Below are 17,770 nucleotides of genomic sequence, written 5' to 3' on the forward strand. Positions count from 1 at the left end.
GCTTGTTCCCGGGAGCAGAGCTCAACCCCCTCCTGGCTCCCCCCTCCTGTCAGGTTGTTGCAGAGAGCAAGAAGGTCCTCCCTTGAGCCTCCTTTTCTCCAGGCTGAGCCTCCTCAGCTCCCTCAGCCACTCTTTGTGCTTCAGACCCTTCCCCAGCTCCGCTGCCCTTCTCTGGAAATGCTGCAGCCCCTCAATCTCTTTCTTTTCATGAGGAGCCCAGAATCAACCCTGAGGTGCCTCACCAGTGTGAGGGGCTGGGTCCCTCAGCCCAGCTGGACCTTCCTCCTCTGAATCCCAAATCTGGGTGCCCCCACCCCAGAGCAGCTCTGCCTCTGCAGTGGAGGAGCAGCCTGAGCAGGGATCCTCCATCACCTTCCAGTTCCCTTCGGAAAACAGGGGATTCTTTCCTCAGCACTTTGCACAGTCGGCAAATCCTCAGAGATGCAGCAGCACATGTGGAGGAACAGCACTTTTAGGACTTAAAAGTACTAAAAAATTAAACCAGTGTTAAAGCTGGTTTTCCAGATGATTTGGGTTGAAATAGGTCAGGTGATGCTACCACCAACCAGCAACAGAGGAGTCTTCTGAAGCCAAACAACAGCAAAGCCAGCACTGGGATTTCTTTCATCCCAAAGAGCTGCAAGTTGGTTTAACTCCACTGGTGGCATAAGAAGAGGTGCTCTTATGGTTATGGCACCCCAATACTTGGGCTAACATGACCCATCAGAAACATGACCCACTGGACACTCAGAGTCATGGCATCAAGGTTGGAAAAGCCCCCAAGGTCACTGAGTCCAATCATTAACCCAGCACTGCCATGTTCACCACTAAACCATGTGTCTCTAACCACCACAAGTTTATAACACTTTCAGGGAGTGTTCAGCAGTGTTTTTTGAACACATTTTGGACACTTCCAGGAGTGGTTTCCACAGTCTGAGCATCTCTCCCTCCTCCAGGCCTGCAGCTACATGCTCGTTGCAACACGGGGATTTTTCAGCACCATTCCCAATGTTGACATTGTAAGAAAACAGGACAATATTCCAGAGTTTAGGAAATGGAGTTTAGAAATTCTGCCTAAAGGTCTCAGCACAAGGAGGCTGGACATGAGGGAAGCGTGGTGGGACAGACTGCACAGGGCAGCACACGGCCAGTGATCCTCATCACCAAGGTGATAAGCACAGAATAAATTCTGTCCCTCTGCAGGGAGAATGGGAATCTGCCCCTGATTTCAGCACATGCCCTGGGGATGCCAAATGCACTTGTAGGGATGCTGCAGAGCATCCATCCCACACACATGGAGTCACAGAACGGTTGGGGTTGGGAGGGACCTTCAAGACCATCCAGCTCCACCCCCTGCCATGGGCAGGGACACCTTCCACTAGCCCAGGTTGCTCCAAGCCCCGTCCAACCTGGCCTTGGACACTTCCAAGGATGGGGCAGCCACAGCTTCCCTGGGCAACCTGTGCCAGGGCCTCGCCACCCTCACAGGGAAGAATTTCTTCCCAATATCCCATCTATCCCTGCCCTCTGGCACTGGGAAGCCATTCCCGTTGTCCTATCACTCCAGGCCCTTTTCTCATTCCATCCTCCTGCCATGGGCAGGGACACCTTCCAGTAGACCATGTTGCTCCAAATCCTGTCCAACCTGGCCTTGAACACTTCCAGGGATGGTCCCACAACAGGCATGGAGAGTTACTGGCTGTAACCAAGTCCTGCTGCTTCTCCCCACCGACAAACCAACCATCCTGCCACAAAAAACCCCAAAAGCATCTCCACCTTCTCCACTTTCACTCCACTGAACAAAAACAAAGGAAGAAAAGTTCAGCCTCGAGCAGACCCATCACTGAAGAGCCAGAGGTGGCTGCTCAGCACACAGAACCTCCCTTCTCCCACTGACGCCCCAAAGACTGCCTCGACACCACCGTGCTCCTTGCGCCTGCTCCTGGCAGTAAATCCTTCTCAGGCTGTGGGTTGTTCCTCACTCCTGGTCCCAGCCAGCGGTTTCGAGCTCACAGGAAACCAGGATTTCAAAATTTGGTTTTATTCCAAGAGCAAAAAAAAAAAAAAAAAAAAAGCAGCAAGAAATAGATCTCTTCAGTTTTTCCCACTAGGAAGAGCTCTGGAAAACAGCTAATCCCGAAACGTTGTGTGGGTCAGACTTGCGAAATTTCTTTTTAAACTGAGTATTTGTTTGCACGGGGCAAAAACAGTGTTTGTTTTATCAGAGGACCTGGCTTTTTCATTAAAACACTAGTGGTGTTTGATCTGAAAGGAAAACAACATTTTTCACCCAGTGCTAGCAAGAAGCTCTAAAACACCCCTAAATCTGTTACTTTATCTTAACTAGCAATGACAGTGGTGCACAGTAAGTACATTAATAGCAGCAACTATAATGTAAAAGAAGATATATTCTAAACCATTACAAATAATACCCCAAATAAACCTCATACTTTGAAGCATTTTGCATTTTTAAAAAGCCTTTTATTTAATGAAAACTCGGTGCAATGGAAATGTCATGCTCAGTGCACCACAGCTTCCAGCCTCTTATCCTGAGCTGAGCAATCCCCTCGGAGCTCTGAATCCACCCTGGCTGGCCCAGGGACAAGGAGGAGAAGAAATTTGCAGGCTTTAAGCAAGTTTTTCCAATGGTCAATTATCTTCTCGTAAAACCCACCAGATATTCCATTAATTTTAGTCTGGATTTACACCATTTGGCCGCCAGCTTTTGGATTTCCTTTTCCTTCTACAAAGACTCTGCTGTCCAAAACCTCCTTTCCCTCTTGTGATGTTCATGGGTGGCAAATGATTCTCCAAGACAGCAAAATTAGCTGAGCTTCCTTCTTCTTCCACCCTAAACCAGGTTCCTGTCTTTGAGGCTCCTGTTTATCATCCTCCTTTGTGTAGGAGGGGTCCCAAGGCCGTGGTCCCCATCTCACACAGCTGTAACATTCCAACGTGCCCCTTTTTGTGCAGCTTTTCCACCAGGTTGCTGTCCTGGCTCCCTTTGGAGGTGGGTCAGGTGGCTGAGCAGTGGGTGCCTGAATCACAGAGCACTGGGAATAACTGGTCCCTGTGGTTCACAGGGACCCTGGTTTGCCACAGCTCCACACGAGGTGTGATAAAGCCTCAAGCAATGGGAACCCACCCCCCTCCCAAGGCAGCTCCTCCACCTGCAGCGTTCCCACTGGGCTGCCCTCAGCCCCTTCCTTGCCCCTTCTGCACCCACAGTGACCTGTGCTGGGCTGCCACAGCCATATCTCCTGGTCCTACCTGGGGCTGCCCCATGTTCATACCCCTCCCTGAGCACCCAACGAGACAAACTCCTGTGCTAGGGACAACAAAGACAGATCAGGGGAGACCTCATCACTCTCTACAGCTCCCTGAAAGGAGGTTGCAGCCAGGGGGGGGTTGGTCTCTTTTCCCAGGCAACTGTCAGCAAGACAAGAGGGCTGGGTCTCAAGTTGTGCCAGGGGAGGTTTAGGTTGGATATTAGAAAGAATTTCTTTACAGAGAGGGTGGTCAGACATTGGAATGGGCTGCCCAGGGAAGTGGTGGATTCTCCATCCCTGGAGATTTTTAAAAAGAGACTGGATGTGGCATCAGTGCCATGGGCTGGGAACCACGGCGGGGTTGGATCAAGGGTTGGACTTGATGATCTTGGAGGTCCCTTCCAACCCAGCTGATTCTATGATTCTATGATTCTGTGACCAATTTCTGGATGGGCAACCCCGAGCCCAACTGTTAATGCCTCACCAATCATCTCAGCAGCTTCACTCGCTGTCACAGCCAGTGCTTTCACGGTGCCATCCTGCTGGTTTGGCAGAACCAGATAACAGGGTGAGGGCTGATGCCTCGGCAGCCCCATAAAGACCCTCCTGGCACCCAGGACATGGATCAAACCCCCGTGGGAGCAGCAGGGGTGGGAGCCTGGCCCTTGGCCCACCTCTGGTGGCTGCGATAGCTGCAGCTCAGCGTGACGGTTTCTCCACAGCAGCATTTCCTCGGTGTTGCTGTTTGTGCTCTTCCCTCCCTCATGTTTATCTGCAGCCTCACATGCTGCCCACGGCATTATAAATAAATCTGCAGCTGCTCGAGACCGGCAGACGCGACTCTGGCCCGCTTCCCACTGGGAACTGCTGCTTCCCACGGGATGCTCCGAGATAAGTGCCTGTCCTTTTCACTTTGAAGATGTTCTCAATAAGCAGCCCCGTTGCCGGAGCTGCTGCTGGCTCCATGGGCATGCCAGGGCTCTGGATGAACACTTGGCATCCCGAGATGCATCATCACCACCACACCACCACCTCCAGATGCTCGACAGCCACGCTGAAATGCCGTCACGCTGATGATCTGCTGTGACAATGACCTGGGAGGGAGTTCCTGTGCTTCTGCTGGGGCTTCCTGCTGCTCAGCCACAAGTGAGATGAGTGTGGGGTTCTCGGCTGCACCAGCTTTTCTCATCTGGCCAGATCAGGACTGAGACTGGTGGGCAGAACTGGGTGGGGGGGAGGACAATTCTGGGTGCTGGGACACCAGCACAGGCTGTCCAGGAGTGGGGGTGGAGAGTGGCAGGACCACGGGACAGTGGCAGAGGCTGGAGGTGAAGGGATTAACAGAGGAGCTGTGCATGTTGCAGACACACTTCTCTCTGTCCGGAAAAATAACTTCCATGGAGTTTTGCCAATTCAGACCAATTTAGAGCATCTGGCCCTGAGTTTCTCACAAGTCCTGGCAAATCCTTCACATTCACAGGCTCCAAGCTCATCCAGATAAAGAAACAGCTGGACAAATAAATAGCCCCACAGATAGCTGGAGCCTCCACCCTCATTTTTCCACCCACAACTTCTTCCCTTTCCTTTTCACTCCTCACACCAGCTCCTCTCTCAGGGTAGGACACTTGCCAGCATTTCAATCCTGGTACAATATTATCAACACAGGGAGTGATCTTCTCAGGGACCCACAACTGCATCAGCTGTAGCCGGTGCTGGATGGGCAAAGGAGGCAAGAAATTGTCCAGCCCTCTCTGATGGGTTGGGAGAAAAGTCAGAGACACCAGGAGATCGTTCCTTGTCAGCACGTCCCAGACATAACCCGGAAGCCCACCTAACACACCTCATCAGCTCCAGGCTGGAGGGATGCTCCGTGTCAGAGCCCAGCCAGGTGGAGCGAGACCAGGATCCGCACCGGAGACACCACAGCTTGGGATGAGCTCCTCCATGCAGGAACACGTGCTCCTGGACCCATGTTCCTATCCTGGCCTCAGGCACATCCCCGGCACCCTGGGGCGGGAGGGGTGGCTAATGAGAAACCCGTCTGTCCCCCACCCGAGGAGCCCCCGCCGCAGATCCCTTTACCCTTCCCGAAGTTGAAAGGCCCCTCTCTGCCTCCCGAGCTTTACTGGAGCCTGATTACAATATTTTTGCCAGCACAAGCTGAGAGGGGCTGAGCAAACCTAGTGGCCCTTCCCTGCAGCCCCAAGCTTTGCTTTGCCTGGCCAGGGGCCAGCGGAACAAGCTGAAACCCAATCCCCCCCCTGGCTGAGCCGCTGGCGCGGGAACAGCGCGGTGCATTGTGAGCCGGCGGCTACAGGATATTCTGGATACTTCACTCAGGGATCCACTTAAACTCCAAGAGGGAGAGTGATTGATAGGGAGCGAGAAGAGGTGGTTGACTGAGCTGGGATGGGGAGTGCCCGGAGCTCCAAAGGCCACCCCGAGGGCAGCACAGCAGGTCATGCCCGTGGCCCTGGAGCTGTGGACCCAGCAGAGAGGTATCTGATGCACTTCCCTGAAAAATTAGGTCCAGCCAGTCTCAGAGATCTAAGAATTAGGATGATGTCCATCACCTCCATCCCCCAGAGTACCTCTGACCCACCAGCCAGGCCCCAGGGTGATAGTACATGGAGCAGGGAGGCCTGACCCCAGAGACACCACACAACATGGCAAGGGAAAGATGTCCCCACTTTTGGGGAGCTTCCTGGACCTTCAGTTCATCTGGACATCAGCCACGCCCACCTGCAAGCCCTGTGAGACAGGAGCCAGCCCAAGAGTCAGCAGGGGACAGTGCTGGGAGCTGGTGGGGCTCAGCAGTGCCCACTGGGACACCCTCACCCAGCTACTGGGTGATCCTCAGCTGCTTGTGACACCTGGGGACAGGTGTCAAACTAAGGGATGGCCCCAACACCCTGCCCTTGGCACAGCAGTTCAGCAGCCCCAGGGAAAACTCCCCCTGCAGTTCCACACCTTGCTGGGGGAAATGCCATGAGCTGGGCTGTGCTCTCCCATTCCCCTCCTAAATCCTCCTCCTTCCTGTGATCCTGCACACCCTTCTGACATCGCTGGACCCATCTCAGGGAACCAAACCCGGGGCTGATGCTGCTCTGTAGAAAGAGATCACTGAGGCCCTTGGCTTCCAGCTCTTGCTAGACCAGGAAATAGGGAAAGCAGGGCTTGGAGCAGAGTTGCACCTGGCCCTTGGGCACATGGCCACGCCACTGGGTGAGCCAGGGCTGAGCACCACCATGACCCAAATCCAGCAGCTTCCCAGCTCCATTTCTGAGCCTGTCCTCTCCCTCTGAAGGCCTCGTGCAGTTGCCCTGCACGGTGCCACCTGCTCCACTGCTGAAAAGCTCAGAACAAAGGGAAAAGCCCAACTCAGCAGTCCCGGGGGTCCTGCAGGTCACCCAAGCACTTGTCCTGCTTTCTAAGCACCCATCAGCCCATCCAGGATTGTCCCTCTCACCTGTCTGGCTGGGAAGGGAGCAACAGCTCCAGCTTTCAGCAGGGAATTCTGATTTTGTGACCGTTCAGCCCCTGCTGAAGGAGCAGGTGAGGCTGGACGTGAGGCAGGACCACGCTCCACCCAACTGCCACGTCGTCTCAGTCGTGGCTGCAGATACATCCTGTCTGTTCCAGTTTCCCCACACCATCTGCTCCAGCGGTCAGCAGGAACAGGATAACCCCACCAGGGACTCTGGGAAGCTGCTCCAGCAGCACTGGGACCCACTGGCAGCATCTGTCCCGAAAGGAGCCGGGACTTGTAGGTGGTCTGGGTTCAGGGGAGGGCAGGCTGCCGGGAAGAGACAATGCAGATGCCAAATGCCAGCGAGCAGAGGCCCTCCTGCTGCTGCCAGGAATGCAGGAGCCACACAGAGGAGACACAGATGCAGGCATTTATTAGCTACTGTCACTGCTAATGATTTGTCCCCGTGGTGGCAGCGACCCCGCCTTGAGGGTCTCACCCAGTGAGACACCTTGAGAGAAGGAATTCCAGGGTAAAGTGTTGCCCTCACCTGCATCCAGTCTCATCCAGGCCCAGTAAAGACTAAATTCCCTACTAAGCCACCTTCCAAGACAATGGAGCAGGGCCATGTCCCTCCCAAGAGCCTCCAGGTCTCTCTTCCTCGCAGAGGGATGGACACAGGGGTGCTCTGGGAGGGCCTCCATGCCCACGAGCTCCTTCTAGACATGCCCCAAAGGAGCTGGCAGCCTTCACCACGCACTTCCCTGGTCCAGCTGAGCCACTAGATAGAGGATGGACCCCGGCTGTCACTGCTGGAGCCCAAACACAAAGCCACTGTCACCAGAGTGCAGCAGCACGTGCTGTGTACAGCTCCTGGCTGCAGCAACTGAGGAAAAAGTTGCTTCATAACATAATAACCTGCTCCCACCACCATGCACCAGGGCCACCTGGAACCATGTGTAATGCCCAGGGTGCAGGGCAGCAGTGCCCCGTCCCCTTTGATACCCCACAGCCACTCTCCTGTGTCCCAGGTACAGCATCCTGTATTCCCAGCCCCACTGTCCTGTATCCCCAGGCACAGGGGTAAGGTGACCTCAGGAGATCTGGGATGCAGAAGGAAGCCCGGAGGCTGCAGAGCATCACTGGGTAAGGAGCACATGCTTAGCTCTTGGGCAGCATCCATCCCTTTCCCCACTAACCCCTGCCCATCATGGGGCACAGAGGGGACCAGGAAGAGTGACATGAGCCCAGGGCATGGCTTTGTGGCCAGCTCTGCCCCTCCTCCCCTTGAGGCCAGTGCTGGGATGGTGTGTGCAGCCAGTGCCACCTCCCAGCACTGCTGGCACTGAATGAGGGTTTGTCACCCTCCATGGTGGCACGGGCTGCAAGCAACTAGTTCCCAGCAGGCTCTGGAGCCCTGCTCAGCATCCCAATTGAGCTATCCTTAATGGGCTTCAATTTTAATTTGCTTTTATTGGAAAACACAGATGGTGACCCCCCACCCCCCTCCCAGCCTGAACATATATACAGGATAATGACATTTACAGGGGAAAGATGTTATCTCCAAACAGCCCAAGCTGCAGCAAAAGCCCCACCACCCCACGATGGCACACCCACAGCCCTGGGCCAGGGCCACTCAGTCACCAGTGAGGGAAGGCAGGGTCAGGGCCCAGCAAAGGAGAATTAAAGAGCAGGATGAACCCCTTCCCAGCCAAGCCTGGCAGAGTGACCTTGGTCACCTCTCACATGACCGGGTCTCTGCAGAGCAGCTGGGGCACTGCCCAGGGTGGAGAGATGCCCAAAGCTGCTGCCCAGCACTGGTGACCCCCTGTCCAGAGCCAGCCCCTGCCTGCAGCCCACACAGCTGCTCCCAGCATCCCTAACTCCAGCCATTCCCCTGCAACAAGTCCAGGTCAGAGCTGCAGGAATGTGCAGGGACAGGCAGGGACAGGCAGTGCTACAGGCACCTGGCTACCCCCGCTGCAGGGGTCCAGGGTTGGGGTCTCCTGGCAAACAACAAGCATCAAACAGCCCTTAACTTGTGCCACATGCACCCAAACGCTGGTGCCTGGGGATGCTCCTGCTTCTCTGGCACTGCTGGTGACATGTGGAGCCTCCAGACCCCCTTGGGCAACCCCCCAAACCCAGCAGGTGGGTGAGCGAGGAGCCCTCCATCACACGTCTGCTCCATCTATCTACCTGACATTCCTGCTTTTCCCTGATGTTACTGGCAGGCTGGAAATTTGCTTCTGGATGGCAGCTCCAAGCAGGAATAGCTTGGGAAGAACTGCTGCAAGTTTTTTGCCAAGCCAAAGAGGGACACCCCATACCCTGGGCAATGGGGGGCTTCAGCCTCCAGGCCACAGGAAGCCCCTCCCCAGGACAGATGCAGGAAAATCCCTTCAAGAAGCTTGGCTTCCCTCTAGTCCCTCCAAAGGCCAAAGCATCTCCCTGCTGCCATCCTTTTGCTATCTCCAGGGGTTTGCCAGGAATGCAAACCCTCTGTCCCCTCCAGTCCCCCCCTTCAGATAAAGCCCCAGCAGCTGCAGGCAGTGGGTATTTTTAGTAAGCTGGAAATGTTTCCCTCCTTGGGAAAACCCCATCTTCCACACCTCACCATGGAGAGGCCTTCCCTCCTTCCCTCTCACACACTAATTCCCCCTCACAGGCAGTGGGTTGAACTGAGGGGATGTTCCATCAGTCAGTGCCATCATGCTCCTGCTCACTGGTGGTCCTGCTTGGGCGAGGGATGTGCTGCATCCATCCCTCCCTTCCATCCATCCATCCATCCATCCCCCCACCAAGCAGCTGCTTTCCATTGGGAAAAAGCATCTCTGGAGCAGGCAGGAGGTGGGCTGTGGGGCCACAAGCAGAGAGAAGCCCCTCTGCCATCACCCACAAGGGCTGCAGCGAGGAACTGGAGGCTCAGGGACTGGCACAGGAGTGGGGAACGTCCACGCTGCAGCTCTGCAGACCAGCCTGGAGCAGGTGGCAGCAGCTTAGGAACCAGCTGTGCTGCTCATGGGGCTGGAGGAGAGCGCACACCGGGGTCCAGGCTGCCACTGGAGACCCCAAGGCTCGAGGAGACTCATTTCCATCACAAAACAACTGAAGTGAGGAAACGGGCAGGGCAGAGCTCACCTGTGCGCTGAGGGTTGCGCAGCTACAGACAGCCCTAATCCTGCGGGAAGAGGTTTTTGCATCCACCAAAAAGAAACCACACCCGGAGGCGGAAAAAGGGCAATTTCCAAAAGTTGAAAGGGATTATTAGCAAAAATTGATCGGGGCGGGGTGGGGGGGGGAGAATGTAAACAAAAACAATGAAGAGTAATTACGGCTTACGGCGGCTTTGCCAAAGTCTCATAAATCTGCGATCATAAAAGAAGGCGTCTCGAGTTCAAAATTATCTTGGCTTGGAATAAAAGGAAAAAATTGCAGTAAAAATAAACATATTGTATAAATTAAACCCGGGGGAAGTTGGCAGCAGCGAATTAGCAGCTCTGAGATGCAGACAGTTGCAAAAGGACGTATCAATGAAAAAATCGACTGCCAGGAGACAGAAAAGGGTGGGGTGGGGGGGGGAAGGAATTTTTAAATACACCAAAAGCAAACACAACCGGAGCTGTGGAAAGGAGAGCCCACGGGGATGACTGAGTGTGAAGACAGGCAGCAAAGACAGACATCCCAACCAAAACAAGGGCAGGAGGGATGAGCAGTGGTGGCTCCGGGGACCAGCAGTGCCCAGGAGATGCCAAGAGCCACGGACACACCTGAGACCCCTCACTGGCAGCCCTGAGGGGCTGCTCACCTTGCCCCATCCAGGAGTCGGGGTTGTGAGGTGTCAGGGTCAGGAAAGCAACTTTGGAGCTGTTTTCTGATGGCAACATCAGCCCCAAGACAGCTATTTGCTCTCAAGCAGCTCCGTGGTGTGTTCAGCACCGCCCTGGGACCAACAGCTCCCCTTTCCCCTCCCAGTGCTTTGTGGTGGGCACCACACAGGGACAGTGCAGTCCAAGGATGGGCAATGATTTTGTAGCATCCCAAAGGGATAGCAGAAAGGAGCTCTGGGGTCTCTGTCCAACCCCATCCCCACCAAGAGACAGGGGGCAACTCTGGGAGAGCTTCAGGGACGGAGATGTCCCAGTGCCCCAGGGACTTGCTGCAAAGTGATGTGGGCACATCCAGCTGCTCAGCAAACCCTTCCTGGACCAGGAGGATTCTAAAGCACCTGGTGCAGGTGTTGCCTGCAGAGTGGCCATGGTGGCTCTACAAGCTCCGCTGCAGGATCCATCCTGGCCCCCCAGACATGATCACCAAATCCTGGGAGGAGAAACAGCCCACAAAAGCTGCAACAGTCACCCAGACAGCTCAGCCAACATCTTGGCAGGAGTCAAACCAGAGAGATGACCAGGGCATTAGCCAGGATATAGGAAAGCAGAATGAGCATTGGAGAGGGTGAATCCAGTGCTGGAGCTCTCCAGGCCAAAATCCAGGTGGTTTGGCCCTGCACCCCTCATGCTGCTCTGCACCTCAGCTGCCCTGTGGAGGTGCAGCAACAGGGAACCCCCTGAGTAAGCTTTGAGGATAAAGCAGCAGAGGTATCAGATGCAGCCATGAGCTTGTGGCTCCTCTGCATCCCTCTGCACAGCCAAGGCCACCTCCAGCCAGCACAGACACAGGATGGCAAGGACAAGCCATCAGGAGTGTCCTACAGGCAGGAGCAGAGGTGGGGAAGGACAGAGCGGTGCCACTGTGCAGTGGGCAAGGTCCCTATTTCATTCCTCAGTGGAGAAGGTCCTTCTTTCGCTGTCTTTTTTCACTGTGGGTAAAACCCCCATCTGTGCCAGGAGGAGAGACTGCTGTTCTCCAGGGAGCTGGGGGATCAGTGAGCACAGAGCACCCAGTCCCCTTGCCACCATCAGCACCGCCAGAGCCTTCCAGCACAAGGTACTGAAGTGACCCCACAGCAGCTGGCATTGCCTGAGCCAACCCAGAGACGCACACCCAGCACCTGCAGACCCCAAGGGGATGACACATCCTTCAGCCAGGCTGTGTCTGCACCCCAGACCTCCAGTGCTCTTTGCATGCATGCACCTCAGGGGCCCTGGGTGGATCCTTCAGCTGCATCCCTACTCCCTCCCCATCCTGCCAAGAGAGAGCATCCCTGCATCCTGTGAGGATGCAAAGGATGCACAGACAACCTCTAACAGCTTTGCAGGGTTTAGGGTTTGCTGCCTGAGCCTCATAAAAGTACCACACTTCCAAAATTTAGGTGTTACCTGACACCAGCCTTGACATGGGAAATCAGGCGAAAAGTCCTGTGCAGTGAATGCCCCATCCCCCAGATTCCCTACTCAGCATGAAGCAGCCTTTATAAATCAATGTCTGCAGGAGGAAAACACGTGAGGGAGCAGCAAGTTCATCCCTCCCTTGCTGCTGCACTCCCGGTGATCCCTGAATCCCACAAGTGTGATGGGATGGAATCTCTCCAGGGCTGATGTCCCCATCCACTGCTCAGGGAGGGACTGTGTGTGACCTGTGGGATGTGCCTGAGCACTCAGGGATGCCCCCAAACTTCAGGAAGCACTAAAAAAAGAGGACACTTCTCCCATTTCCCAGCACTGTGCTCAGTCCTCTGGTACCCCAGCATCCCTCTCCTCTCCCATGCTTCCAGGACATGGAGCCCCCCAGGAGCATCCCAGCAGGTCCTGCTGCTGCCATACAAGAGCCTGAGCCAGCCAGTGGCCACCCTGCACTGCTGTCAGTGACCCTGGAGCACAGGGATGCACAGGGAATTATGGTAGGAATATGTGCAGCCTGGGGGCAGGGGGGAGCATCCCTGCAGGAATCAGGCTGCCCACAGCCAGCTGCCTTTCCAGCTGGGTGTGAAGCAGGACGGTCAGACCTTTGGTGCCTTTCATCCCTGGTAACTTTTTAACCTGCAGATATCATGGATTTGCTCAAGGTCACTCTTGTGACAAAGCCCCCCAAAGCAAAATGTGGCATTACAGAGGTACAGATGACAGGAGGGGGCACCCAAAGAGCTCTGCCACCCCCAACCAGGTGTGTCCTGTAAGGATGGGGCTGAGCAGGCAATGCTGTGCCCAGGAGCAGAGCCCTCCCCAGCATTCCCTACAGAGCACAAAGCTGGCAGCTTCTCACTCAGTTCTGGGGAAAGCATTTGCTTTGGCCAGCCCACACCCCCCCCCCCCCCCAAAACCAAGATGTTTCTGCTCCTCACAGAGCAGAGAAAATCAGACCCTGGAAAACACCACGACAAAATAGCTTTGCCCCCTCTTTGCTGCAGGGGAAGGGGTGGGGAAGCCCCTGGGTGCTGACCCCCCCAGCCAGGGGGCAGTGGGACCCCCACCCCACCCCTGGGCCAGGGGCTGTGGGCAGCAGGGCCAGCTGTCAGGGTTGGGGGTGGGTGGCAGCCACAAGGACGGGGAACAAAGGCCAGTTCACGGCTCCATCGATCCGAGGTCAGATGGGTGAAGAGGGAACATCTGCTCTGGCCCTGCCCAGCGCTGGCACAAGGACCTCCTTGGGGTTGTACAGGCAAGGGCGAGTCTTTCAGAAGGAGGCAGCCAATGCTGCTGTCAAAATTCCCGGGATATAAAGCCCCAGGAGGCCTGGTTTGTGCCCAGGAGCCCCACAGATTAAGTGCCAGGCCGTGATCCATGAGGTCGTGTCCAGGTATCTCCAGCCTTACACATGAAGTGTCCAAGGCCAGGTGGGACTGGGCTTGGAGCAGCCTGGTCTAGTGGTAGGTGTCACTGCCCATGGCAGGGGGTGGAACCCAGGCTGCCTGGCCATCCCACCAGCCCAACACGTGCCCAGGATGGCTGGAGACAGGAGAGGAGCATTGGCTGGACAGAAGAGCCCCAGAGGTCAACACCAGTTTATGAGAAATCAGTCATCTTTTGATCCACAGATTCGAGCAACAGCAAATCGACTCTATCCCTGGGTGAGCTGCTGCACAGTTAATTAGGCATGTTATTAAAAACATGCTCCTCTACCAGGCCGAATTAGTCCAGCTTCCAAGCCATAGAATCCTGCCCTGTCTAATTTAACAGACCTTCCTGATTAACAACCCTTCCTGCAGGCTGGTACCAGCAGACAAGGCAGCAGACACTCCTCAATCTGCTGGATAAAGCCAACAGTGGGCAGGTTTCCACACCTTGAGTCATGACCATTAAACCAGTTTATTTTTATTTTGATTCTTCTTTGGCTTTGGACACCATAAACAGATCCAGAGGAACTCAGGGCTGGCCTCTGGATCAGAAGGATAGAACATCCAGGCATATCCTGGCTCACCAAGCAAGGACACGATCAGCTCTTTCACTCCAAGAATACCTGATTTCCAAGGTGTTGTCAGAGCCAGAGATTTCCTGATTGTCCTGGTTATGTCCCATAGCTGTGGACCACCCTGTCTGCTCTCAGATTTGGTGTGGCCATACTCAAACTAACTTCTGTTCCCCTGATGCACCAAATTGTCTCAGGTGTAACCAATCCATCCCCTCTGGCCTTTATTGCTCTCCCAGCATCAGTAGTTGCTGCAGATGGGGAACTCCTTAGCAATGCTGCCCAAAAAGTGCTGATCACCCACTCGGAGTATTTTCCTCTGACCAGTCAATTTTAAGCCCTGCCAGTACACATCTGTAAATCCACTTCTTGGTGGAGCACTGTGGTAACCCCACCACCACCCCCTCCACTCCTAATGCTGCAGAATTGTACATAAAAGGTGTGAAAGCTGTGTTTACCTCTTGGGGTGACTCATCTATCCCCCAGCTTGAAAGCATAAAGTGCTGCCCACGCACTTCCCTCCATGCTGACACCCTGTTTATAACCACATATCCACGGACCTGCCATCCTTACAGCCAGCCTGGGCTGCAGGGCTGTCCTCAGGGCATCTTTGTGTCCCATGATGGTGCAGAGCAAGTCCTACTGCTGCCCTGTTCCCCCAAACTCCACATCTGAACCTGAGGGAACGGCCGGAGCCGTATCAGGGGAGGTCAGGTTGGGTCTCAGGAAAAGGTCCTTCCCCCACAGGAGGGTGCTTGGGCACTGCACAGGCTGCCCAGGGCACAGCACCAAGGCTGCCAGAGCTCAAGGAGCATTTGGGCAAACAGAGTGGGATTGTTGGGGTGTCCTGTGCAGGGCCAGGACTGGACGATCCTTGTGGGTCCCTTCTGACTCAGGATATTCTACAATTCTATGAACCCCACATCTCCCCCTTGAAGAGCATTGCTGTGAACTCATTTCCTCCCTTGGCTCCACATCCCCATGGGGTTCCACAGCTGACTGTTCCATACCCAGCCGTTTCACCTCACAGGAGTCACCCCAGCTGACCCAGGGCCTCGTGGGGACCGTGCAGGATGGCAGTGGGACCCAGCTCTCCCCACCATCCCGACCCCCCGCTGGCTGGGAGCCTTTGCCTCACTCCAGAGGCTTTTATTAGAAACACACAGTCACCAGAGGCTGCAAGTGGAACCCATTACACAGCATTTAGTTCGTATCATTTGTATTTCACAGCCAGAAATCCTCCTAATTTCACAGGGAAACGGCGATTAAAAACCCTGCTGCGGCCAGTGGGGAGGGACCAGGTGGGAGAAGGGATGGGAGGGAGCATTCCCAGTGCCAGGATGGACCTGCTCCCACACCTGGACATCTTTCACAGCCACAGCCTCTCCCGCCGCATCCTCCACACGTGAGATGCTGCTGGAATGCAGGAGGAGGCAGCTCTGCTACCTGCAAATAATCACCCTCTCTGACTCAGGAGAAGCTGGGATAGGATTGCAAATTGCTGCTCCAAGGAGAAAGAATCCCAGAATCCCAGAATGGTTTGGAAGGAATCTTAAAGCTGCCATGGGCAGGGACACCTTCCACTAGCCCAGGTTGCTCCAAGCCCTGTCCAACCTGGCCTTGGACACTTCCAGGGATGGGGCAGCCACAGCTTCTCTGGGCAACCTGTGCCAGGGCCTGCCCACCCTTAGAGGGAAGAATTTCTTCCCAATATCCCACCTAACCCTGCCCTCTGTCAGTGGGAAGCCATTCCTGTCACTTCATGCCCTTGTGAAAAGAACCTCTGATGCTCTCCAGCCTTTAGTGTAGCACCATTCCAGTGAGGAATTCCAGATGTGTGCAGACATTTCTAGTTTGTGCACACAAAAACGTTGTGAGCCACGCCTCAGAGACAGGTCAACTTCTGGATTAGCTCCTTTCCCACCTCCTCCCTGGTGCTTCTTTCCCCAGAGCTCCAGGACAGGAGCAGTGGGGGGCCGTGGCCAAATGGAATCAGCCCCACCAGGCAATGTTGTTTGTGCACCACCAGCTCTTGGGACAGAACAAGAAAAGGATCAAAAACAAAGACACAGTTTAAACCCTGAATGTGGCCATTCCCAGAAAGATGCAAAGCTCCTTTTCTTTCTTCTTTTAAAGAAAGAGATGGAAGTAATGAAGGGAAAACACTGCCCCCACCCACGCTCAGCTACGTAGAAGGGATCTCATCTCATAAAACAAGAAGTGACTCATCCCATAAAATGAGAACAGCAAGTCACTCCAGGATGGACATCTTGACCCACAAGAGACTTTTTAAAATAAAAATTCTGACTTGGGATGTTCAAGTTGGACATTAACAGATGATTTAGGACATTGTTTCCTCAGGAGGGCTCTCTGGGGACATGGGGGATCTCCAGCACTGGAAGCTTCCAGGAACTGGCCCTCCAAATCCACAGTTACCCTGATCACTGCTACAGCTGGGGCAGCGGGACCTTGGGAACAGGAACACCAGAGCTAGACATCTGCTCTGATCACAGATGGAGCTGCCCTGTTTTACTGATGGACTGATGGAGCTGATAAATCTTTTTCTTGTGGAAGGTGAGACACAGCAGGATCCCAAATCATTCCTACATAGTGATCCCAGCCACTATCTCATCCAAATCCCTTTTTGCTACCCCAATGTTCACTCTTTCTGGCAAGTGGAACTACAACATGCAGCTCTAAATTTTGCCCACAGGAAGGCTGGATGGAAACACAGGCTGGGAAACATCATCCAGACCCATCTCCATATTAACCACCCGAGGATGTGGGAGCCCCCTGAACCCACTGAAAATATACCCCCTACTCCAGCATGTTCATCTGTTGAGTAATAAAACTTGGTGTGGGGGGGGGGAAATAGCATTGCTTCCTCTTTGTTGTGTTTTGGAGAACAAATCCAGCAGATGCACCAGGCCAGCAAGGCAGGAGGAAGGCAGGGTGTCCCTGGACTGACACCAGGCTCATCGACACGAGACTGGTCCCCACCACAGGTCTGGAGTGATGAGGAGCAGCTGAGGGAGCTGGGGGGGCTCAGCCTGGAGAAAAGGAGGCTCAGGGGGGACCTTCTGGCTCTGCAAATCCCTGACAGGAGGGGGGAGCCGGGGGGAAATTGGGCTCTGCTCCCAGGGAACAAGAGACAGAACAACAGGAAAAAGCCTCAAGTTGTGCCAGGGGAGGTTTAGCTTAGATATGTGGGAAAATTTCTTCACTGACAGGGTGATCTGGCATTGGAAGAGGCTTCCCAGAGCAAAAATGTGTGGATGTGGCACGGGGGGACATGGTTTAGTGGTAAACATGGCAGTGCTGGGTTGATAGTTGAGCTCAATGATCTTGGAGGCCCTTTTCCAACCTTAATGATTCTGTGATCCTATAAACTCATCACCAGGAAGTTCTGCAGAAGAGGATGCTGGAGAAGACATCTCAGTCCACCCTGGTTCAGCTGAGCCCCCCCTGCACGAACACAAATGATAACCTGCTCAGGACATGCGTGTCAGGACATGTGCAATGACACACACAGTGGAAAGGCAACACGTGACGACACAGAGCCAACAACCCAGCTCTCAGGGCAGGGTTTCTGCCTCTCTCCCTGGTGCCTGGTACCTGTCAATATCTGTCCCTGTCCCGCTGTATCACACCCTGTGATCACTGAGGTCAGGCTCGTTACATAATTTTAATGCACAAAGTGCAGTAAAGACCCTGAGGTCTCCAATTT

General features: G+C 54.5%; 1 protein-coding gene across 2 annotated transcripts in view; it reads right to left on the reverse strand.

Moving 5' to 3' along the window:
• EPHB2 (EPH receptor B2) overlaps positions 1–17,770 on the reverse strand; it is a 108,751-nt gene that overhangs the window by 72,514 nt on the left and 18,467 nt on the right. The window lies entirely within an intron of this gene.

Source organism: Manacus candei, unplaced genomic scaffold, assembly GCF_025592945.1.
Source record: "Manacus candei isolate 608988 ecotype Guabito, Panama unplaced genomic scaffold, ASM2559294v1 h1tg000022l, whole genome shotgun sequence".
NCBI classification, from domain to species: Eukaryota; Metazoa; Chordata; class Aves; order Passeriformes; family Pipridae; genus Manacus; species Manacus candei.